At 39.4% G+C, this 26,693-nt stretch overlaps 1 protein-coding gene across 2 annotated transcripts in view; it reads right to left on the reverse strand.

Annotated features, from left to right (window-relative positions):
* AP1G1 (adaptor related protein complex 1 subunit gamma 1) overlaps positions 1–17,645 on the reverse strand; it is an 89,264-nt gene extending 71,619 nt beyond the window's left edge. The window contains exon 1 of one of the 2 annotated variants that reach the window (XM_055412394.2): positions 17,325–17,645. The gene's annotated coding sequence lies outside the window, so the exon portion shown is untranslated. The other variant, XM_088830661.1, reaches the window with a different exon arrangement.
* Positions 17,646–26,693: the final 9,048 nt, after the last annotated feature.

Consider the following 26,693-nt stretch of genomic DNA (forward strand, 5'->3'; position numbering starts at 1 on the left):
TATCAAAACAAGCAAAAAACTAAAGTGGATACTTTACCAAAAAGCTATAAGAATAGTAAATAGGCATTATTTAAAAGATGCTCAACTACATTAAGCATTAAAAAAATACCAATTAAAACCACAATAAGATAACTTTCTTGCCTGGGAAATTTCACGGACAGAGGAGCCTGGCAGGCTACAGTCCATGGGGTCACAAGAGTCAGACATGACTAAACGACTAAAACGGCAACAAAATACACCTATTGGAATGGCTAAAACACCAAGTGCTGGAGAGGATGCAAAGCAACTGGAACTCTCTTTCACACAATGCTGGAAGGCAAGCAAAATGGTACTGCCACTCTGGAGAACAGTTTGATAGTTTCATATAAACTTATAACATACACTTACCATATGACCCAGCAATCCTACATCTAGGAATTTATCATAGAAAAATGGGGCTTATGAGGGACAGGGAACTAATAGGGGTTCTACTGAGCTAACCTCCATAAAGGCATCAAGCTGTCTAGAAAGGAGATCCTGAGTGCCCGGTTGAAAGGGAGTGGCTTTTCAAACACAGGCAGTTCAGAAAGGGTGCCTGTCAAGCTATATCCATTTTGGACTTCTAAACAAGTGAATTAAGACTAAAAGAGAGGGTAATGCTTTAAATACGTGGAGAAGGACAAGGACAAATCTTTGGGAACTTGTATTTCTCTTTATTTCTACCTTAGGTATGTAAGAAGGTCTATTCTAAACATTCTAGCCATTTCAAATCCTACAAAAGAGAAAAAACAAAATGTCGTGTCTATGTTTTGGCCAAAACATCAAAAGGAGGGAGTCACACCACAGGAACTATGCACTGGAAGTAACAGTAATTAAAGTCAAAGAATTACAAGTGAAGGAAAAATTACTGGGGAAGAGAACTGGGCCCAGTAAGCTAGCCTCTCCTCTTGCCTGCTCCCCAAGTCTTCTTACATTAATAAACTTAGCGACCATGGTTTTATGTTTTGAATAAGAAACTTCTTAAATTGTTCAAACAAAAACTCTTAACATGTTGAATATCCCTCAGACACAGTCTCTATAAAGAAAAGAATATATTTAAAAGAACTGTTTGTGCCAAAGCAGTAAAAGGAAGATCCAAGTGCTTACCCACCCTTGCTGGCCCAACTCCCTCGAGCAAGCCACCTGACTCCTCTAAGCCTCTCTGCCAGCAATCATAAAATAAGGGCATTTAAAAAACACTGAATATTGAAAACTGAAAAAATAAAAAATAAAGAGTATGGAATCAGCTTTAAAAATCTATGAGAACAAATATTTAATGATCACACTACGTATCATTCTATTTTCAGTCTGTCAATTTTAAAAGCATCATTCTTTACAAATCAAAGGTAGCCTCTTCAATTGACTGCTTGTACAGTCAAGCAACTCTGTACAAGGAAAAAAATACGTTAAACCAAACTTTAAAAATGAGCAAAATATTATATACTACACTTAACATTAAGTTTGAGAATTCTGAACTGAGAAACCAGCAAGATCAAGGTCTTTAAACAGGAAATGAACAACAACAACAACAAAAGTTGAATAGCTGAAGGCCCATTTATAAAACAGAGAAAACAGTATCACAAACGACATCAACACATAAACATAAGCACCATTTAAACCCATCTCAAAATGGAAAGGGAAAATGTAAAAAATACAGAATCAGCAGTTAGCTTCATGTACCTCTTCTTTTTCCTCCTTGTTCAATTCACTTAGTCACACTACCCCAGAGATGACCTAAGTAACAGGGAAACATGTTATAGCAGTAAGTGCCAATCACTCATTCAGTAAATATTTGCTGAGCCTTTGCTGTGCCAGGCATTGTAACAGGCGTTGGGGACTGGCAAGGACACAGCCTCTATCCGTAAGACCTCAAAGTCTACTGAAGAAAGCAGACTGTTAAATTCCAGCCACACAATAAAAGGCAAAAACTGTTAATCAATGACAGAACACTGTATTTATGATAAGCCAAATATTGTCACGGCCAAACTAACTCAATATATTTAGACACTTTTTCCTTTTGTGAGCGATTTCTGGATCAAACAAATCCAAAATCCCGTACATACAAAGAAGGAGGTTTGCAGCACAATCGTTAATTCACTCAGCTGTGTCCGACTCATTTGCAACCCCATGCGTGGACTGTAGTCTGCCAGACTCCTTTGTCCATGGAATTTTCTAGGCAAGAATACTGGAGTGAGTTACATTTCCTGCCCCAGGGGATCTTCCTGACCCAGGGATCGAACCCTCATCTCCTGCACTGACAGATTTCTCACCACTAAGCCACCTGGGAAGCCCCTATGTAGCACAGTACCAGTACACAGTACCAGGACTCATTCAAAACCTTTAGGGGAGAACTGAAAATTTTCTGGATTTTAGAAAGGTAATACAGTACCTACACAATATGTCATAATTTGCCCATTATGTCTGGAGCATCTGCTCTATCATCAAACAATATTTCTGCAGTAACACATAAGAATATTCACACCAAGGAGAGAAATAAATACTACAAACAGCCTCACATCTGGTCAGATCAGACTTTTAACATCAAAAGAATTATGAAGAACATCTTTTGGCAATTTCAGAACTGATAAGAGATGATGTACCCTTATTCAATGACCCTGTCACTCTTTAAAACAATGTAAAATTACCTAGGTTTATATGCCAGCTCCACAACTTATTAGCTGTGTCCTTGTATAAATGTCTTAACCGCTCAGAATTCAAAGTGCCTGCTAAGTCGCTTCAGTCATGTCTGACTCTGTGCGACCCCATAGACAGCAGCCCACCAGGTTCCCCCGTCCCTGGGATCCTCCAGGCAAGAACACTGGAGTAGGTTGCCATTTCCTTCTCCAATGCATGAAAGTGAAAGTGAAGTCGCTCAGTCGTGTCTGACTCTTCACGACCCCATGGACTGCACCCCACCAGGCTCCTCCATCCATGGGATTTTCCAGGCAAGAGTACTGGAGTGGGGTGCCATTGCCTTCTCCAAGCAAAGTGCCCAGCACATAGTAATCACTAAATGAATGTTGGCTACATGAACAAATCATCCTTGCATAAAATAATCTTGAGCAAAAACAAGTTGCGGAAAGACACACAGCATTAATATTTATAAAAGTTTAAAAGACATGAAAGCATGCGTTCTTTAGATCTACTACAAAAATGCAGGAAGAGTACATGTGTAACTGGGGACTTCCCTGGGGGTCCAGTGGCTAAGACTCTGTGCTCCCATTGCAGGGGCCTGGGTTCAATCCCTGGTCGGGGAACCAGATCCTATATCCTATATCCCACAACCAATACCTGGGACAGCCAAATAAATAAATATTAAAAAAAAAGAAAAGAGTATACGTATAGCTGAATCACTTTGCTGTACACCTAAAACATAGCTCAACTGTGAAAATGCAGTAAGAGAATAAGAATGTGTATGTGAAAGACAATCATCTGGGAAAGAGGGGAATCTGATTGGGGCAGTATTTACTCAGGAAGCTTCAGCTACATTGGTGGTATTTCACTTCTTGGACTAGGCAGTAGGTAAATGAATGTTTATTATTATTTTCCTTGTGCTTTATATCTGAAATATTTCTAAAAATCATATTCAAATATATCCATGTATTAGACATATGTAATGAATACTTTGGCCACCTCATGCGACAAGTTGACTCACTGGAAAAGACTCTGATGCTGGGAAAGGTTGGGGGCGGGAGGAGAAGGGGACGACAGAGAATGAGATGGCTGGATGGCATCACCGACTCTGTGGACATCAGTTTGAGTGAACTCTGGGAGTTGGTGATGGCCAGGGAGGCCTGGCGTGCTGTGATTCATGGGGTCGCGGAGAGTCGGACACGACTGAGTGACTGAACTGAACTGAACGAATGCTGCACATTACCTACTTTAATTACAATGTAGATTTCCTTATTTTTTTAAAATGTTTACTTGCTCTTCAAAATACTCAAAAACCATGAGATTCCGCAACATATAACAGCTTAAACATCTATCATAAAAAACAATAACTCTATCCTTTAAAATAACAACTTGGTAAGGATATAATGTATAGTAATGACTCAGCTATACAAAACATAGCTGAGAATCCAAAACATATTTTCATAATCTCATGCAGCCAACAGAGAGATTCACATAAACACATATCGACCCGGAACATCTACTCTACTCTATTTGCAGGTTCTTATTCAGTTTTTTCCAGAACAGAACAAATTAGAAAACTGGAGGAAAAACTGAAAAGAGTGGGAGCCAGGAGAAAGTTGTTTTGAGAAAGGACACTGATGGTAGTTAAAATGTCACCTAACAACAAGGGAAAAAAAACAAAAACGGTTGCAAAACAAACAAATAAAACTTATGTCTAACAGAAGCAAGCATTCAAAAGCATAATAGCAAGAATTATAAATTCTGGAGATCTGCTATAACAATACTGCGCCTATATGATATTATATTGTGCAACTGAAAATTTGTCAAGAGGACAGCTCTTGCTGTATTCTAAAAACTACACACAAAGATTCTAAAAATTCCACAATCTAAAAAATTGCTTGTGCCCTTTACCAATTTCTATCTTAATAAAAATTATAGATGATTAATCAAAAAGGAAAAGACCAAATCACTGATAAGTCTCTACCTTTGACTTCCACAATAGTTACCTTGATTCACAACTTTAAAAAAAAATCCAAAATTAAAGCATTTACCTTATACACATTTTAAGACACACACAGAGCATAGTAGTCTGAGGATACTTAGTGTGCTAGTAAAAAGTCTTCAACTCTCCCTGAAGTCCTAAGAATATTAACAAGTTAAAAATAGTACCATATTCAGTTTTTTAAAATAAGACCCTGGTTCATCAAGGAACGGTTCATAAAGATCAACATTTAACATTTAAAGCAGAAGGTAAAAAAAAAACTGAATATAAAGTTATAGCCTAACTCATCAAATTATATACATTGTTGTTTAGTCGCTAAACTGTGTCTAACTCTTCCCAACCCATGGACTGTAATCTTCCAGGCTCCTCTGTCCATTGGATTTCCCAGACAAGAATACTGGAGTGGGATGCCATGTCCTTCTCCAGGGGATCTTCCCAATCCAGGGATCAAATCCAACTCTCCTGCACTGGCAGGCGGATTTTTTACCACTGAGCCACAAGGGAAGCCCAAGTTATACATTAAATATGTACAATTTTGTGTATATCTCAATAAAGCTGCTCTAAAAACTAAAGATAACAGTTACATGAAAATAAAACAGTATCCATGGAATAACCAATTTCTAAAAATTATATAGTTCAAATACTGTCTACTCTCATTCATTTAACTACCTGATCCATCAGACTGAGAAAGATATATTTAATTCTATTACCATGATTATGTTTTTGTCAATTTCTCTTTTTACATCTAACACATTGAGTATTTCAATGGTTTCAGTCAATGCGTAAACTTTCACATGTTTTATATGTACATGCATGTACATGCTTTCAAAGTAAAATGTCCCTCTTTGTCATCTTTTTAAAAACTAAAAATAAAAAGTAAAACACTATTAGGACAAGGATGAAAAGCAAACACAAAAAAATTAAGTCTGATTTGTTAATGAACAGGAGCTGTGGATAAATGTATTCTATTTAATTAAATGGTTATTTGATAAGGATGAAAACAGAAAAAAAGGAAGTATGAAATTCATTTTGGAAAAATTTCTATCCAAAATGGTTAAACAAAATTGGGTTTTGAAGCTTAAAACTAAATTAGTATTATTTTACATATCAAAGTAATCAAAACTATAAACGCTTCATATAGAAAAGAAAAATTTTAAACAGTAGAAGAGACCGGGGGAAAAAAGACTGCAAATGTTCCAATTCACCTAAATCTTATCCCTGAAATGGAGAAAACAGTTACTTTCCAAAATTTCCACAAAACCCTTTGTGGGATAAAACCATCAATACCATCTCCAAGCCATGATCAGCTCTTTTTTTTCTCTGAAATACCTATTTTTCCCACTCAAATATAAGCTCCCTAAAGCCTGATTCTTGATTATTTTATTAGTCCTTATATTCCCTTTGCCTTGAAGAGTAGGAACTGAATAAATACTGCATTTATTGAATTCTAAAGAGCAGAAGACCCTTATTTAAAGAAAATGTACTTGTCCTTTCTAGAGAATACAAAATAACGTGCACTGGATACTCACTAACAGCTATAGAAAAGGCATCAGGACTTAACCCAGTCCTCTATTCTATCATACTTAGTTAACTTTCTTCCCACTTCTGACCTCATACTCCCTGGCTGTGAGCTCTGAGCTGACAGTCAACAGTCAAATACATAAAGGGTGGAACTCCCACTACTATCTGATCCTGCTTCCCCTAAACTTAAAGGTATCTGAGCTCTAAATCTAAAAAAGAAATCCCAAATTAAAAGTGATTTTTCAGTATGAAAATTATCTCCTTTTCTAGCCACCCACTATGCTTAAAATCTTTCTTGATAAACAGTAAGAAAAGAAATTAAGATTTCTATTAACTTTACCACCAATCACAGACTTGTAAGTATGGCTGAGAGTGCTCAAGGGATCCAAATTAACACTGGGCAAAACCATCCAAAAGAAGTTGCCATGCTTTCTCTCTCACACTCTCCATATGACCTATACTTTCAAATTACGTGCCACACAAAACCCCTATTTCAGATTTTTATCTCATATATGTAACTGAATTGCTTTAGTATATTTAAAACTTATAAAAATACCATGACCAAAATAGTAAGAAAGTTTAATAGTAAGAAACTGAAACCAAACTAATCAACAGTATTCTGCTTCAATCAGACTTTTACTTTACAATGTATGTTACAGACTCTGCTGCTGCTGCTGCTAAGTTGCTTCAGTCGTGTCCGACTCTGCGTGACCCCAGAGATGGCAGCCCACCAGGCTCCTCCGTCCCTGGTATTCTCCAGGCAAGAACACTGGAGTGGGTTGCCATTTCCTTCTCCAATGCACGAAAGTGAAAAGTGAAAGTGAAGTTGCACAGTCGTGTCCAACTCTGCGCGACTCCATGGACTGTAGCCTACCAAGCTCCCCCGTCCATGGGATTTTCCAGGCAAGAGTACTTGAGTGGGTTGCCATTTCCTTCTCCATTACAGACACTGCTGCTGCTCCTGCTAAGTAACTTCAGTCGTTCCGATTCTGTGTGACCCCATAGATGGAAGCCCACCAGGCACTACCTGTCATTAATCTGACTTAGCTGAGTTCTCTGTCTGTGTTTTTGTGGTTTTCTTTCTTTGGGGTAAAGTGGGCAGGGAGGGGGAAACAGCACACATCTATTTCTCCTGTCTGAAGAAATGTGTTCATAGAAAGGAACTGTTGTAGAGAGTGAAGAAAAACGGGTGGCCATTTAATACATCACTGTTTGAATAGAAGAGATTAAATCTGGGGATAAGTATTTTGGTCTCTGGAGAGGCAAAACACCATTGTCGGACAGGGACAGTTCTTTCAAGTTTCACCTTGGCCTAGAATGATAAAACACTCAAGTCCATCCAACTTTATAGGATCTAGTTTCAGGCTCACAATGCAACTTTCTGATTCTTAATCACCCTTCTGAAGTACCTTGCCTCCCAAACACCTCCATACAAGGAACAGAGGACCCCACAAAGTAGATACAGGTAATTCAATAGAAAAGTATAAGCCCTTAAGAATTACAACACTATTATCCTAACTTACACATCAGTGAGTCTGATCAGGATGAATCATTCCTAGGTGAAATACTAAAATGGAATTTCTGGATCTTCAAGGGGAAGGATGTGAAATGCGTGACCACATTAGGATATTACCACACCCTGTCAAAGCAATCACCTAGTATCCCTCTACGAAATCTTAAGCTCAATTGTCCCTCAACTGTCAGTGTTATAGGAATCTTCTTTTATACTTAATTATCCATAAGCAAAACTCACCAAACCTGAGATTTTAAAATTAGATATATATAAATGTAAATATGCCTACTGAACAATTCAGTCACCTTAATTCATATGAAAATAAAGGCCAAATAAACAATGACAGATGAACATGATCAATTTGACACAAATAAAATAAAAAGCAATTTTTCACTCTCTTTTATTAGCAAAGATATACCATAGAGGCCTCAGTTATCAAAAACAGTCACAAAATGCTTCAAATAAAATCTTAATTTTTTTAAAGATATGCCCTAAGGGGTAAGATGTACTCTCATGTGAAATGCTGGGCTGGATGAAGCACAAGCTGGAATCAAGATTGCCAGGAGAAATATCAATAACCTCAGATACGTAAATGACACCACCCTTATGGCAGAAAGCGAAGAGGAACTAAAAAGCCTCTTGATGAAAGTGAAAGAGGAGAGTGAAAAAGTTGGCTTTAAACTCAACATTCAGAAAACTAAGATCATGGCATCTGGTCCCATCACTTCATGGCAAACAGGGAAACAGTGGAAACAGTGTCAGACTTGATTTTTCTGGGCTCCAAAATCACTGCAGATGGTGACGCCGTGAAGTTAAAAGATGCTTGCTCCTTGGAAGAAAGGCTATAACCAACCTAGACAGCATATTAAAAATCAGAAACATTACTTTGCCAACAAAGATCCGTCTAGTCAAAGCTATGGTTTTTCCAGTAGTCATGTATGGGTGTGAGAGTTGCACTATAAAGAAAGCTGAGCGCCGAAGAACTGATGCTTTTGAATTGTGGTGTTGGAGAAGACTCTTGAGAGTCACTTGGACTGCAAGAGACTCAACCAGTTCATCCTAAAGGAGATCAGTCCTGAATATTCATTGAAAGGACTGCTACTGAAGTTGAAACTCCAATACTTTGGCTACCTGATGCCAAGAACTGACTCCCTGGAAAAGATCCTGATGCTGGGAAAAATTGAAGGCAGGAGGAGAAGGGGACGATGCAAGGATGAGATGATTGGATGGCATCACAGACTTGATGGACACGAGTTTGAGCAAGCTCCAAGAGTTGGTAAAGGACAGGGAAGCCTGGCGTGCTGCAGTCCATGGGGTTGCAAAGAGTGAGACACGACTGAGTGACTGAACTGAACTGAATTAAAAGGGTAAGATAAATCTTAAGGGAGATATCTGTACCTCATGTGAATATCGGAGAAGGCAATGGCAAGCCACTCCAGTACTCTTGCCTAGAAAATCCCGTGGATGGAGCAGCCTGGTAGGCTGCAGTCCGTGGGGTCGCTAAGGGTCGGACACGACTGAGCGACTTCACTTTCACTTTTCACTTTCACACATTGGAGAAGGAAATGGCAACCCACCCCAGTGTTCTTGCCTGGAGAATCCCAGGGACGGGGGAGCCTGGTGGGCTTCCGTCTATGGGGTCACACAGAGTCGGACACGACTGAAGTGACTTAGCAGCAGCAGCAGCAGCAGCATGTGAATATAGGTGCTTCAACTTCCATATATTTTGATATCTTTCATATAATGAACATGCATAATTTGAGAATTCTTGCTTAAAGATTCAAATTAACAAAAACCACAAGAAGGGATAAAGCAAAACTGCAAACTTTCAAAATAAAAAGGTGGCACTCATCCTAAAAGGACAGTCACAGTTATCTATGGGCACTTTTCTACAGATGACTTTAGAACATCATGAGAAAGTGACTTAATAATAAAACGATAAATTTTCCCTGCATAATCTTCACGAATCCAAGTTCTGTTAATTTGAGATAGGCAAGAAGTGGGTGGGGAGAAGAAGCACTGGTTCATAGGAAATGAAAGATTCATTTTTAACCTATGTTTGACATTAGTTAGAAATGGGGGGGGGGCATTGAAGTCCCACTGATAACAGAGTCAAAAACTAAAATATCTGGGAAAAAACTTAGCAAGAAAGGTACGTGAACTAGATGAAGACAACTATTAAATCTACGAAATTTTTACTGAAGAAACTAAAATAAGACCTCAATGAATGGAAACATTATAATATGGAAAAGTTATCATCATTTAAAAATGTCAGGCCTTCCAAAATTAATACATGAATATAGTGCAATTCCAAACACTGACTTGGCTTTCTTGAGGGTTTCTGAACTCAACAGAATTATATTCAACCAATATAGATAAGAATAAATATTTAAGAATAGTCAAAAAAACTGAAAAGTACAGTGACAGGAGTTCTTCTTAACAGAGCGTAACTTTCTATATAAAGCTATGATATTCAAAACAGTAAAATAATGGTACAGGAAGAGTAAAACAGAACATCCAGAAATAGAGGAAACATATATGGGAACTTAACATATGATAAGGCAGCACTTAATTCATTGAAGAAAGGATAGTTTATTTAGTCTGGGCACAGCCGGCTCTCTATACAAAAGAAAATCATATAAGACCCCTTACTTTATACCAGATAAAATTTAACTCTAGATTAATAAATTCATGTGTTATACAACTAAGAATTAATATACCATAAGATATTCCTGCAAGATAAGAGAAAAAGAAAAACGAAGCAAGGACATGAGCAGGCAATTCACAGTAAAGGAAATCCAAAAGACCACAAGACATGTTAAAAGAGACTAGCTCCAGCAATAATCAAGGAAATTAAAATTAAGACAAAACTGAGAAACCATTTAGCAACCAGCAGACCAGCAAAAATTAAATTAAGTAATGTCATCTGAAGATGTGACATTATGGAGAACCCACTGCTAGCGGAGATAGAAATTATGCTGCTGCTGCTGCTGCTAAGTCACTTCAGTCATGTCCGACTCTGTGTGACCCCATAGACGGAAGCCCACCAGGCTCCCCCGTCCCTGGGATTCTCCAGGCAAGAACACTGGAGTGGGTTGCCATTTCCTTCTCCAATGTGTGAAAGTGGAAAGTGAAAAGTGAAAGTGAAGTCGCTCAGTCGTGTCCGACCCTTAGCGACCCCATGGACTGCAGCCTACCAGGCTCCTCCATCCATGGGATTTTCTAGGCAATAGTACTGGAGTGGCTTGCATTGCCTTCTCCGTAGAAATTATGACAACCTACTAAAAGAGTAATCTGGCAACAGTAACATTTAAAATACAATTCCTTTAACTCAGAAATCCCACCTAAGAGATTCTACTCTGTAGAAATAAGAGCATCAGCAAATAAAGGGACATGTAAAAGGATGTCTAGTGCACTACTGTTTGTAATGCAAAAATCTAGAAACAGCCTAAAGTATACAAGAAAATGACTCAATAAATTATGAAGAGTACATCCACAGTGAGACATGAGAGGGTTTTCTTTAATTGGAAGATAATTACAATGCCGTGTTGGTTTCTGCTGTACAACAATATAAATCAGCTATAAGTATACATATATCTCTTCCCTCTTGAGCCTCCCTTCCAGTCTCCCACCCCAGCCCTCTAAAAACAAGGTAGAATTATACTTACTGACCATGATGTGTTAAGAAAAGTTTCAGAGTAACATAAAAAGTATGATCTACCCTTTGTAAAAACAAAGCACCCCATGTATGTACATTAATGTTGTATATACAGTACTTAACCAAGCATGGAGAGAAATACTGAAGTATACTCAAAACCTGGTAAAATGGTTGGGGAATAATAACAAAGCGGTTGGGGAAATGAACAGGCTTTTTTTTTTTAGAAATATGTCTTTAGTTTTTTTTTCATTTATTACAGTGGACATCTATTATTTTGTAAATAGATTAAGAACTTTTTTAAAATGCCTCAGCACTGTTAAAGTAGATTCTTCAAAAATGGTGGGAAAGTCGATAACAAATCACTAAACTATCAACATATTCCCATTTTGAGGAAAAAGACTGAAGTTCTCAGCTTACTATTAGTTCCCTGAGCATAATGAATTACATAACAGGTATTCAAAAGAAAGAAAAAAGATGGCAGGCAGAGCAAATTTCTTTGCTGTCACTTGAAACTTTGGCATAATAAAGGGTCTGAGTAAATTACAAGTAGAAAAAGAAAATATCCATTTTGGAATTAAATATCTAAATAATATTTCCAAAGACACACAGATAAGGTTTTGTATATGTTCTAAATGTGAAAATAAATTTCAATAACATCAACAAGTAAATGATCTGCAGTAAACTCCTATGAGCTTCCCATGTGGCTCAGTGGATAAAGAATCTGCCTGCTATACAGGAAACACAAGAGACTTTGAGTCTGACCCCTGGGTTAGGAAGATTCCCCTGATGGAAGGGCATGGCAACCCACTCCAGTATTCTTGCCTGGAGAATCCCAAGGACAGAGGAGACTGGCAGGCTACAGTCCATGGGGTTACACAGAGTCGGACATGGCTGAAGGGACTCTGCATGCATGCACGTGCTATGTCCCAGGGATGCCATAAATTAGATAGTTCTTGTCCTTTGAAGATCAGGACAAGTGAACAATTTCACAAACACTAAAAAAAAAAAAAAAACTATAATCCTTTGCCTGGAGTAGAGAGGAAGAAAGAATAGATTCACTAGTTGGAAGGGAGAAAGAAAAGCATTCCAGGTATAAGCAGAACAGGTACAATGAATGAAAGAACACTTAAGTGTTCAAGGAACAACAAAAGTTCAGTGTGTGTAAATAAAATAACATAACCAAATGATAGTCAAGTCAAATTATAAGCAACTTCCTCATTCTACTTTCTTAAATAATGAACACCATTTATTAAACTTTCACCACATAAAGCTTCTAAAGAAAATATAGTGCCTGTGCCTTCACTGATAGAAATACACATTTTTAAAAGTAACATACACTGATTGGGTACTAACAGATAGGAGTCCCAGGTGGCTCACTGGTAAAGAACCCGCCTGCCAACAGAGAAGACAAAACAGACACAAGTTCAATCCCTTGGTCAGGAAGATTCCCTGGAGTAGGAAACGGCAGCTCACTCCAGTATTCTGGCCTGGAAAATTCCATGGACAGAGGAGCCTGACAGCCTTCAGTCCACGGTGTGGCAAAGAGTCGGACACAACTGAGCGACTATTAGAAAAAGAGGCTCTTCCTTCTTCTTTGTTTCTTGTTTGTTCTATTTTTTCGCCACACCATGACGCATTCAGGATCTTGGTTCCCCAACAAGGGATCGAACCCAAGCCTCCTGCAGTGCAAAGAGTCTTAACCACTGGTCCACTAGGGAAATCCCAAGGCTCTTTCTTCTTACAATAGTTTTCCTTCAATACTCAGACCCCAAAACCCCTAACAATAGAGTATACCTATTTCTTCGTTAGTTTCCCCATCCATCTCAAACCAGTATTTTCACCATATTTTAAAAGTATCATGTTTTCAAAAATTTCAAAAAGTGGGAGGGGAATCTCTTGTGCAGACTTTAGAAAGGAATTTAAAAAATTAACTTCCCTTCTTTCTCTTCAGCTTGAAACTGAACAATTTCCCAAGAGTGAGGTTTAGCAAGCAGAAACTAAACTGAGATGTAAAAACACTAGTGGAACTTCTTTTGAGTTGTACAACTGTGTGATCATTTACGAAAGTTAAATCTTATGCTCAAATAGTGTACACCATCTAAGCTATGACAGTCTTAATTTTAACCCAAAAGCTGACAAGGAGGAGACTACAAATGTTTTACATCTCCAAAGATTAATAAGTACATGTCTTTCTCATATTTGCTCTTTCCAAGAATCTATAACAATCTCAAAGCCAGACAAGCTGCACAGCCTAGGATGCTCAGCCCAGCACAATCAGCTACACACGCAAACTGGAGTGAGCAAAGCAATGGATCATCAGGTTACACTGTGACTAGTGCACTGTAACAGCAAAGAAAGGGGGGTGAAAACGACTTGCCTTTAAGATGTCTTTAATTATTAATAAAGTACAAAGGTCATATATGTTTTCTTCATCTTTAAAAAAAAAAAACCTTTTTTCTTTCTAAGCCTGTTTTCCACTGGCAACATTTATAACTCATTAATTTTCTTCGCCAATAGTCTGAGTAGTTCAAAACAAAACCCCACCAAAAAAGGCTAAACTTCAAAGTACCTAGTAAAAAAAGCATTTCTCATTTTAATTATATTATCCTAACCCTTGCCCTTTTTGTACAAAAGTGTTAGTTAATACTGACTCAACAAGTTTGCCAAGTGTGGGGTTTTTTTTTTCTTCCACTTTTGGACCCTTCAAACTCTGACAAGAGATTGTTCTAGTGACCAGAATTCATAGCAAATTAAGTATTTTCGATGACTCCTTCAGTGACGAAAAACCTTATATGTACTTTAAATGTAGAAACGATGCCTTGACTGAAACATTTTCTATACAAAAACGCAAATGAAAGAATCCTAATACTTTTTGCCGAAAATGATTTTCAAAACCTGTAAGCCAACAAATATAAGCGCTTACATAAATCTATATGTTCTCTTAATTTTAAAACTGCTTACTACTTTAATGGGCTTCACCTGCAATGCAGGAGACTTGGGTTTGGTCCCTGGGTCGGGAAGATCCCCTGGAGAAGGGAATGGCTACCCACTCCAGTATTCTTGCCTGGAGAATTCCACAGACAGAGGAGTCTGGCGGGCTAGTCCATGGGGTCGCAAAGAATTGGACACTACCGAGCAACAAACACATTGCTACCGTAACATCATCCTGCATGAAAGAAACTGAACAAGTAACAAAAGGATAAAGTCAAAATCAAGAACTGAAAACAATTCATAAAGGAAGACCGAAAGACAAGCACCTAAAACAGAGAAAACAAGTTGCTGCAGGTTGAAGAAAGGTAATGGTTTTAGATTTTCTGAAGCTAAATCCAAATTAGTTTTAAAGTTTTGATATCAATTACATCCTGCTGTATATACAAAATTTTTAAATCCTCATCAAATGCAAATAAGGAGATTAAGCATTTTGATAATCTGTTTTGGTATGTGTTTTCCCAATTCCATTTTTAATTAAAAATAATCTTTTGGAAAATATTCGTTCAACTTTTTTAATTTGCCTAGAATCATTACAAATCACATAAAAACTTAAGTTTTTGTTTCTGCACACGACTAATCTTAAGACTACTTTTAAAAATAAATAGTATGATGAAATATCACCAAAGCATTGCTGACAATTTTTGTACTTTATAGTTTCACTCTAAAATTCATCTTCAAATCTAGAATTGCTGTCAGTGAAACAGATCAAAGAACAAGCAACTGCTCCAAAAGAAATTAAGGTTTCCTAAACAATGTGTATTTCAAGTATGGAACCCCAACAATCCCTTAGACTAAGTAGACATTCAAGTATGATCAATCAAAGGTGCACTAAAATAAACAACACTATCATTTGCAAGGCAAAAGGATGCTTTCCCCAACTGAATGCAAACTACCTAAGAATGAATGACATTTAAATATCAATACCATGAAATGAACTAAGTTAACACCCATCTGATAGCTTTCCCAATATTTAATATTGGGAGTATTTGATAGTGTAACTCAGAAATGAACATTTCAGTAGCAACTACAAGGGGATACTCAGTATATGAGTGCTGCTGTGCTTAGTCACTCAGTCGTGTCTGACTCTTTGCAACCCACCAGGTTCCTCTGCCCATGGGGATTCTTCAAGGCAAGAATACTGGAGTGGGTTGCCATTTCCTCCTCCAGGGAATCTTCCCAACCCAGGGATCGAACCCAGGTCTCCCGCATCGTGGGCAGATTCCTGACCATCTAAGCACCAGGGAAGCCCCAGTATATGAATGAGGATTACATTTATCTTGTTAGACAGCCCTTTAAACCAAAAAGAGACTCCATGGCTTTAGAGTAAATATACAAACAGTAAATAAAACACTTTTGAAAAGTCTCCTGAAAACAAATACCAAGAACACTGACTATTTACAATGAAACATTCACTCTTTTACTGAGACGTCATATGACTAGTACAGGAATTTATCTACCTGATAATAACCTGATAATAATGCACTTATATAGGGATTAGAAGTATTGAAAGATTTGGTCAAGCTCAAGTTATAAATTTAAGTTTCAGCAGTCACTAGCGTACCATCTCAAATAATTTACATCTCTCTTTTGCAGATGTGAAAACCCAGGCTGAGGTGAAACAGAGGTGACTCAGTCACACTCATCTAACTTGAATTATAGAAAACAAGCAGTGAATTACAGTGAAATGCTTTTTATTCAAGTATACTATACTGCAAACATACCTTAAGAACAGAATGAAAGTGGTGAAAGTACGGGTGCCTGGAGAGTCTATATTTTTAAAGCAAAAGTTAAAGCGTATACAGTATGATAAGCATTATGGGAAACAGTAAAAATGAATATTTAAAATCCAACTATTCCCAGAGAAATACCATACACGAAGTCAATCCAAGTATTTTTTCGGAGTTAGTCAACGAAGAACACTACTGTACAAACCACTTGAAAGTTAAAATCACTAAGAAATCTTCACTCGTCTCTTCTGGTAACTAATCCCTACAGTATCTAAAAAAAGGTTACTTTCCCTTCTACCAATGTCAGACTAAGATTCTTCCTCACAGGCAGACTGCGCTGGGCAGGGATACACAACATCATGAAAAATATGTTAAGTGTCCAAAAGTACCCAAAAGTTACGTGTTCAGCCCAGGAAGGGATGAGAAAACACAAATGAGAAAACATTTGACAGCCTCTCCCTACCACCTTCCCCCTAGAAGCTCTTTACTCAGTTTTATAAACATATACTGTTGAAGCACGCTCTGAGCGAGTGGTTCGACGAATCTCCTACACCGAACCCTAACTGAGAAACACAACCAACCGTCCCGACTCTGTCAAGCCGCCAAGAAAATCGGGAGAATTATTAATAACTGATGCCTGCAGGATCAGGACTTTGAGAGAAGGGTAACCAATGTATTCGCAGGTGAGTTTAAGAAAAAAGATGGGGGAACCCCAGAAAATTGGGAAAGAAGTTGGTCTGAAGGTTAGAGAGAGGCGAGGCCGACGTCCAGTTCAAAGAGAACGGCAATGCGGGTGCAGACAACGATTAACTAACTGAGCAATTGGAAATACAGAACAGAGTTTCACGAAAGACCTGACTAGGATGCAAGATACAAGAACACTGATACGTGGCACACAGAAAACACGCGGAGGTGGGACCCGCCCCGCCAACCCCAGGCTCTCTCAATGAGTCCTCAAAGGAGGAGTGCAGCCTGAGAAAGTCAATGGGTCCAAGGAGGCCCGCACCGGCCGGGCAACGCCATAACACAGACGCAGCCGCGTGCGGAGCCTCCGGGTCTGAGGCCTCGGGGCTGGCTCTCGAGAAGTCGGAACAACCCCTGTGCTCCCGGCCCCTCCTGGCCCAGGCTCTGTCCTCTCTTCTCACCCTCCACGATCTGGGACTGGACACCTGGGATAGACAGGAAGCTTCCGGCCGAGCGCTCCCGGCAGGCGCAGAGTAAAACAAGAAGTGTTCTCTTAGCGCCGCGACTGACACTCACCGGCCCGAAACCTCGAATGAAACCAGCAGCTCCGGGGGCGGTGGCAGCAGCGGCAGCAGGAACCGAACATCCAAAATGGCGGCTCCCTCGGCCTCACCACCCCTACTGCAGGCGGAGGGATCTTTGGTGGGAAGGAGTTTTTAACTAACTTTGCACACTATCACAGAAACTTAGGTCCCTATCTCTCTCTGCTTGTCGGTCCCGCGTCCCCAGACTTCAACTTCTCGTGCTTCCCCTCTCCTATTATCCAAGAACTCGGACCCCACCGAGGACTATTTGCCAAGGAGGAGGTGACTGCTCCTGGAAGAGCGACGCAAAGCGTAGCAAGGTTCGGGGCTGTCACTGATGACGCGAGACGCTGCTGCCGAGTCACCGCTGCGAAGAGTCTGAGAGAGAATGATCCGGTGGACCCCCGAGCCCACGAACATTGGTTCCGCCTGCGGTGGGGTGGGAGCTGGGCTACCAGGAAGTGGCGGGGCCACCTGAAAAGGATGGGGCTTAGCAGCATCAGCAAGGTAGTGGCGGAGAAGGCAATGGCACCCCACTCCAGTACTCCTACCTGGAAAATCCCATGGACGGAGGAACCTGGTAGGCTGCAGTCCATGGGGTCGCGAAGAGTCGACTGAGCAACTTCACTTTCACTTTTCACTTTCATGCATTGGAGAAGGAAATGGCAAGCCACTCCAGTCTTCTTACCTGGAGAATCCCAGGGACGGGGCAGCCTGGTGGGCTGCCGTCTTTGGGGTTGCACAGAGTCGGACTCGACTGAAGTGACTTAGCAGCAGCAGCAAGGTAGCGGAGGACATGGGGAGGCAAGGCAGGTAGAGGCGGAAAATACTGAGCCTGGCCGAGCTGGTCCTAATCCACCAGAACCCCAAATTCTTACCTATCACTTTTGAGATCTTAGCTTTCTCTGTAGGTTAACTTTAGGATCATGCTTCAAGCAGTCTTCAATTCTGAAGTTTTATGTCATCTTTGCAACACATTTTATAAAAATAAAAGAGGATGTCACAGAATAGATTTAAGGAACACTATCACCTGTCAACCTTTGGCATTGACCAAGACATTTAGAGTCTCTGGGTATCAGTTTCCTCATTGTAAAAGGAGAAGATTTGTGCTGCTGCTGCTAAGTCACTTCAGTCGTGTCCGACTCTGTGTGACCCCATAGACTGCAGCCCACCAGGCTCCGCGTCCTTGGGATTCTCCAGGCAAGAACACTGGAGTGGGTTGCCATTTCCTTCTCCTAGTGGTCGCTAAAACCATTCCAGAATGGGCTTTCCAACTGTAACTCCATGTACCAATGACCTGAGCTGAAGACAGCCCAACCATACAGGTCTTGGCTTAATAAATAATTACTAACACCTGACACGAATATTTTCCACGTGAACATAAAAACAGCCAAGATACCATTGCCCTTTCAAAGAAAATGTGACCTACCTACTATTCCTTCAGATGAAATGGCAGTAACTATTCCCAAAAGTGAATAAAGCAGAGCACCTAGCTAGATGACAAAGAGAACAGAACTAGCCACAAATCTTGAGTTTAGGACCTGTCACAGGCAGGAGGTCGTACTTTCTGTCCTTAGTCATTTTCATACAGGGAATTTCAAAACAGTTAACAAAAATTGAATTGAGTAGCCCCGCCTGTGCAATTTCGTTCTTGAGCTACTGGGGCATGCCAAGTAGCTGTAAAGAAAGGAGGCCAAGGGCCTAATAATAGTAATTATCACTTTTTATTATTAAATATTGATATCCCATCTTCATATATAATCTAATTTGACCCTTGAGACAACCTCCTGAGTCAGACTAGACAAGCATAAGGAACTTAGTTTTACAGACGAGACTGAGGCTCAGAGAAGCTGAAACTTGCTAAACGACCCTCCCTCTCCCCTTCCCCACTGGGGTTCCTCTCTTTGGTACACATCCACTCACCCTCCCCAACACTCTGAGTGCTATAAACAGAAAGCAAATGATTTGGGGAGCAGAATGCTTATGGAATTCAGTTGCCTCATATTCCCTTCATGCACAGTGCAGCTCTTGATCACAGGGGAGGTAAAGTGTAAAACTCAGCAGCTCAGGTCTGTCCAACTTTTTGGGACCCCATGGACTGTAGTCCACCAGGCTCCTCTGTCCATGGGATTTTCCAGGCAAGAATACTGGAGTGGGTAGCCATTTCCTACTCTAGGGGATCTTCCCCACCCAGGGATCGAACCGGAGTCTCCTACATTGCAGGCAGATTCTTTTACCACTGGGCCGCAGGGGAGGAAGCAAAGTGTAAAACTAGAACACCATAATCATGCCATAAGGTAGATTTCACTGTTTCACTGCATGAACACATGCTGAAGTACAATATGGAGCTCCCATGAAAGTAAGGAGTTTGCAGGTTACAAAACAGTTACCTAAAACATTCCGTTTGCAAGTCACAAAAATTTGCTTAGAAATTGAATTTAAGTGTTTCCCATTGTAAACCACAAAAGGAAAGTTAATCTTCTTAAGAAACAGGAAGGAGCTTCTATTCTACCATGCCAAGTGGTAGAACATTAAAGAGAAAACGACAGACACTGTAAAATGTAAACCCCCTTCATGTACATTTTTTTTTTACTTATATTGATCTTTATAATTACCAAACTCCTCCCCTAATGCAACTGAAAATTAAAAGCAATTGACCTAACATGTAGCATGATTACTTTCCTGAGATCTTTGGTCTCTGTGGCTAGCTATTAAAGACTGGGAAGACTTATTCCCCACCTATTCAAACATAATCTCAAATTTCAGATAAATAAATTACAGCAAATCAATAAAGTGGAATATCATGCTACTAATGATAAAACTGAAGCTCCAACTCTATGAGCATGGTATGGCAGGTTTTCAAAAACATTACAAAATGGTATTATAAAATGAGCTTGTAAAAGTATAAAGTGAAAGTGTTAGTCATTCAGTCCTGTCCGACTCTTTTCAACCCCATAGACTGTAGCCCACCAGGCTTCTCTGTCCAGGCAAGACTACTGGAGTGGGTTTCCATTTCCTTCTCCAGGGGATCTTTCCGACCCAGGGATTGAACCTGGGACTCCCACATTGCAGACAGATTCTTTACCGTCTGAGTCACCAGGGAAGTCAAAAAGTGTGTATATGCAGAGAAGTTGAAGGATAAAACTAAAATGTAAAAATGATTATCTTTGGATGGTGGGATTATAGAAGACTTTTATTATCTTTATTATATTTTTCTTCAAAAAGTATATTGTGTTTTTATTTGGGAAAAAAGACTTTCATATTTTGAGGGGGAAAAGTCTTATAATGCAGTTTTATGGATCCAAATACTAAAGGAGATTTTTGTTTTTAAAACAGACATAGCCAGAAAGGATTCAATAAACTTCTAGGAATAGATAACGGTTGGGTGGGAGATCTTTTTTTTTTTTTAATGATTTTTAAAATTTTTAAAATTTATTTATTTATTTTTGGCTGCACAAGGTCTTCACTGCTGCACTCAGGTTTTTTCTAGTTGTGGCTAGTAAGGGCTATACTGTAGTTGCAGTGTGCGGGCTTCTCATAGTACTGATTCTCTTATTGCTGAGCGCTGACTTTAGGGCTCCACAGCATGTGGGATATTCCTGGATCAGGGATGGAACTCATGTACCCTTCATTGGCAGAAGGATTCTTTACCGCTAAGCCACCAGGGAAGCCCCTGTGTGTCGTCTTACAATTTACAAAAATATTGTTATATACATGGATTCATTTGCTCCTTACCCACCATGAGCTGGTAAATCTTGCAAACACAATAGCATGGTAGTTAAAAGTGTTGATTTCAGGCTTCTCTAGTGGCTCAGCGGTAAAGAATCTGCCTGCCAGTGCAGGAGATACAGATCTGATCCCTGGGCTGGGAAGATCCCACATGTCGTGGAGCAACAAAGCCCCTGTGCCACAACAACTGAGCTTTTGCTCTAGAGCCTGGAAGCTTCAGTTCCTGAAGCCTGCACCCTGGAGCCTGTACTTTGCAACAAGAGGAACCACCACAGTGAGAAGCCCGAGCCTGATCCTGAAAGTGGCCCCCACATGCCGCAACTAGAGAAAAGCCTGCACAGCAGTGAAGACTTGCACAGCCAATAAAAATAAATGTAAAATATTATTTTTAAAAGTGTTAAAAAAAAAAAAGGTTGTTTTCTGGTGATAGACTACCTGGATTTAAATTTGCTCTTCCTCTCTTTATTGTGTGGCCTGCAACAAGTTACCTAACATCTCTGAGCATTTCCGAACCTCAGTGTATCCATCTGTAAAATGGAATTAATATTGCATCAACATCTTGGGACTTAACTGGTGGTCCAGTGGTTAAGACTTCACACTTCCACTGCAGGGGGGTGTGAGGTCCATCCCTTGTAGGGGAACTAAGATCCTGTGTGCCAAGGGGCTCCACACACCCCCACCCCCAAAATAGCATCAGCATCTTAAGGCTGGTGTGATCATTAAATGAGCAGATACATTTAAAGTACTTAGAAACAGCAATCGGCACAAAGTGCCAGTAGATTTAAGGGCGCAATAGATATTAGCTGCCTTTAGGATAAATATTATCATCCCTATTTTAGATATAAGGAAACAGAAACTCATGAAAATTAAATGATTTGTCACATCTTCATGCAGCAGAGATCAGATTCAAATCTAGATCTTCCAACCTTGGATGTATCTTTCAGTCCATACAGTAACCATTCAATGAATGTACCTCCTGAGTCTTTCCACTACAACACACTGACCTGAGTGCACAGAATCTGTAATAAATATTGCAAAAGAAACAGTCCCTACCCTGCAGATAATTACAATCTCATTCAGAGAAGCAGGTTGGTTTTTTAATACAGAAAAATATCAGTGATCTTACTACTCAGCAGATAAGTCCTAGTTCCAAAAGAAGCAGAAATATGAGAGGTCACTAGGTGCTTGAGCAGTGAAAGATAGCTTCTGGAAGACATGGCATGTCTGATGGAACCCATGGGACTAGAAGGGGACCCATTCTCTTGGGCTTAGATGCAGCAGGATTTGTAAATGATTCAGTATCAGCAGCTGAAACCACATGACCTTGCAGCACATGGGGAAAGCCCTCTCTACAGAAACATGGTCAGTCTTTCATAAGGAACTCTTTCTGCTCCTGCGCTTGCCAGAGACCTCAGCCTGGAAAGGAGAGTGAAGAGGGGAGGCAATCCCAGAGAAGATACACTGACATGAGTCAAAGAAGCAGCTCTACCGGCCTGTTTTGCTATCGTTTGAGTCACCCGAATCTATAAATAAGCCTGAAAGTGGAGTAAAATTAGTCCCTCTGATGTTTATGTAATGTCTGCACAAAAAGTATTTCTTTACAATTCTTTTAAGGGTGGTCCCTAATCACAGTTTCTGCTGTCCTGAGAAAAGGTTTTAGGAGTCAATCCTACAGTTATGAGAGAAACCAGAAATGATGTAAAAATTAATATTCCAATAGCCAACTCTGACCTCCTAACATGATAACGAAAGTGGCTAAGACAGTAAACCCTAAGAGTTCCCATCACCAGTAAAACAATTAAATCTTATACCCATGTGAGATGATCAATGTTCACTAAACTTATTAAGATATCACTTCATAATGTATATAAGTCAAATCATTATGCTATATGCCTTATTCTTATACAGTGCTGTGTAATTATATCTCAGTAAAACTGGAAGAAAAAAAACTGAGACCACTAGAGAAGGACTTACCATCCAGAAATAGAGCAGGGCTTCTGACTCATTGTTTCCTACTCAAGTAATTTTATTTCCTTAATATGAGCACCATCATTTGCCTGGAAGGATTCACAATAAAATGGTTTGGTTTTCCTTTAAGTGTATAGCACCATCCCTTGTTCCTCTAAAATCAATCAGTCCTATGAAATGCTTTAAAATTAGTCTGAGCAGTCCACGAAGTGTTGGGACATCTACAGTAACTGCGGCAGCCAGTTCCTGGTACCCAGTTCAGGAAACACCAAACTCCTCTGCTAAGCCACTCACACACCCCAGAGGATGATCCAGGACTTGAAGAAGTGCCAGGATGAGGTGCCTTAGCCCAAGAAGAGGCAGAGAACCATAAAGTTCAAGAGATGGAAGGGATCATAAACGAGAAAACTTCAGACCTACACACAGGTGGCCATATTAAAATCTGTGCCCAGGAGCTCTGATTCCCAAACAAATGGTCAGTTCAGGAGTAAGGAATTATGTGATTTTCATCAGCATTTCAAGTCACCAATCAAGAGCTTCAAAATTGACTTCCTCACAACCATAAGTATCAGTTGATAGGCTTGCTTGAAGTTTTATGTCAACAAACTAGGCAGCATAAAGTTATCAGAATCAATCTTGGCTCTTGACTCTGACTTAGGAGAAGTTTGAGGGTTGAGTCTGCACTTGTTCATTTCTAAAAGTAATTAAAAGTCACAACAATACAGCTCCCCAGAAAGAAACCCCAGCCTCAAAGACAGTAAGCTGTAATCACTTTTGAGAGTGCGGCATATAATATGGCTGGAAAACTGGACAATTCCCCCATCATGTGAATGGTAGTTGTGGTTACATTTGGTTGGCTATGTTCTTTACGTTCTCTCTAAAAAGGCACAATTTTTCAAAACATGTGCCAGGATAATCTAGTGTGGTAGTTGTGTGTTAAATATTTCTTTGAGATTCACATCCACTTTGAAAGCTGTTAGCTTCTAGAAAGGAACACACTGTACTTCTGGTAAACTACTAATAAACTTCTCTCACCAATGGAGGAAAAGTTTTATTTTGCTTTTAATTAATTAATTTATTTATTGTTTGGCTGTCCTGGGTGTTCATTGCTGTGAAGGCTTGTCTCTAGTTGTGGTGCCCAGGCTTTTCACTGTGGTGGATTCTCTGGTGTGCAGGCTTCAGTAATTGTGGCATGGGGGCTCAGCAGTTGAGGCTCGCAGGCTCTGGAGCACAGGCTCAACAGTTATGGCACCCAGGCTTAGCTGCTCCATGGCATGTGGGATCTTCACGGATCATGGATTGAACCATGTCTCCCGCATTGGCAGGTGGATTCTTTACCCCTGAGCCACCAAGGAAGCCCAGAATAGTCTTAATAATTTAAATACCTTCATGCATATTAAGCAATTTCAACTTCTACCAGCATTCCCTCTATTTCACAAGAACCAGTGAAGGAAGCAAATCATTTTTTCTTATAGGAGTCATTCTTCAAGAAAAAACATGACTGGGAAGCAATTAGTTTTGAGTTCCAAGTGCATATTTTGTTCATAGTAAGCCTCTAATAAATAGTTTCTAAAATTAACTTAAGTTACACAGTCAAGCTTCCTTCTTATTTGAGGTGAAGGGTGTATGTTTGTTTGTTTTGTTTTATGCCTTGGGGAAATTAGCCTTAGAAGCAATGATGGGTTTTACATCTTCTATCTCTTATGATCTCACACAGGAATTGGAAAATCTGTTAACTTTGAGTCTGAAGATGCTACTTGTGAAAGATGATTCAGTTTAAGAAAATTAGAGGTTCCTTTCTCCAACAAATAAGTGGCAAGAAAAAAAAGGAAGACATGAGAAAAAGGAAGTATTAGAGATGAAAAGATTTAAAAGACAGAACAAAACCAGGAATTCTCTGGTGATCCACTGGTTAGAGCTCTACGCTTCCCCTGCAAGGTACATGGGTTTGATCCCTGTTTGGGAAACTAAGATCCTGCATGCCCCCTGGTGTGGCCAAAAAAAGGAAAAAAGGGAGAGACATATAAACCAAATATAATGTGTGGGTCTCTTTGGATCTTGATTTCAACAAAATAACTATAAAAATGCATTTTTGAGATAGTATTATGAGAATAAAGAATTATTTTTCATTATATTGGGCATCATAATAACATTGTTTCATATTATGAAAGTAAAAGGTATATGTTATAGATATAAACTGAAGTATTTACAGGTAAAATTACAAGTATAATGTTTGAGATTTAAATTAAATTCCTTTTGTCTCCAAAAAGAGTGTTAGGAAGAGGTAAGTAGATGAAATAAGAGCAGTAGAATGTTGATAAACATTGAAACTGAGGGATGGGTACATGAAAACTCATTTTATTATTTGTTCTAATTTTGTACATTTAAATTTTCCATAATAAAGCTTTCTTCATTTTATTTGTAAAGCAGAGGACTTGAATTCCAAGAGTAGAAGCTGAGCAATACACAAAGTGGTTCAGGCAAATAAATTCACAAGGAAAACCAGAGTTAAATTATGACCGAAATATAAAATCTTTTAAAAGAGAACTTTACGGGGCAGAAAAGCTTCGCAAGATGAAAAGAACAAAACAATTTCTGTTTCCTTCATACCGAAGGAACAAAGAGTAAAAAAATTAATGTATATGGTTCTTTAGGTTTTTTTTTACTTCTCCAGAATTATGTACACAAATAAATGCGATTTTTAAACTATTTTCAACATAAGAGAAAATTGCTTTCATTCCAGAAAAAACTGAACAGATCTAATCTAAATCACTATACATTAACACTTCAATTAGACCAGCTCTTAAAAGTGCTCTTTGCAGTCTCTACTGTGGTATTGTCAAGAGGTAGATAAAAGACTATAGCCCTATTTTCTCATGAATTCATCATAAAAGTACATCAAATATCAGCAATATGATTGCAAATATGCCTCCCCTGGCCTTAAAAAACCTTAACAGTGGACTTCCCTGGCAGTTTAGCAGTTAAGATTCTAAGCTTACCCTGCAGGACATGTGGGTTCAATCCCTGGCCCAGGAACTAAGATTCCCACGTGCCTTGTGGTGGGGTCAAAAACAAAAACATAACTTCGGACAGACCATTTTACTATTCAAGAGCCCATTTAGAAATATATTCTAGCAATATTTGTAGTCCCATTCCAGATTCAGTTTCCCTAACCATATTGACCTTTCAGGAGGAAGGGATGAGAAATAAGGGACTGGAGATGACACAGGTGAGGGCCCTGGTGCTAATCTGGTGATGCCGCAAGTAGATCACCAGTCCTGTGACAGTTCCACTGCTTTTGTCAAGAGTACCTTTCTTGACATCCTCAGAAAGTCCAATATTGACTAGGTCTGCTGGGGCTTCAGCCTGAGGCAAAAATCATATTGGCATCTCAATTTATGACACATTTATTTATCGCCTACCACTTTTATATGCCAAGTACCCTTAGAAGCCCTGAGAGCGTTGTAGGGGGAGAAACAGCAAGCAAGGAGACATGATTCTTGCCCTCATGAAGCTTAGAGTCTAGGGCAAGTCAATGACAGAGCAAACTTCAGAATTTCTGGCCTGCATACATCTTTCTCTCTGTTTCAATAACTATGTTTTGAGTACCTGTGAGGTCAGACATTGTGGTGCACCAGTTTTTAAGAACTAGATATCAATATGC

Source organism: Moschus berezovskii, chromosome 22 (assembly GCF_049115385.1).
Source record: "Moschus berezovskii isolate FMDL1 chromosome 22, NW_MosBer_1.0, whole genome shotgun sequence".
Classification (NCBI taxonomy): domain Eukaryota; kingdom Metazoa; phylum Chordata; class Mammalia; order Artiodactyla; family Moschidae; genus Moschus; species Moschus berezovskii.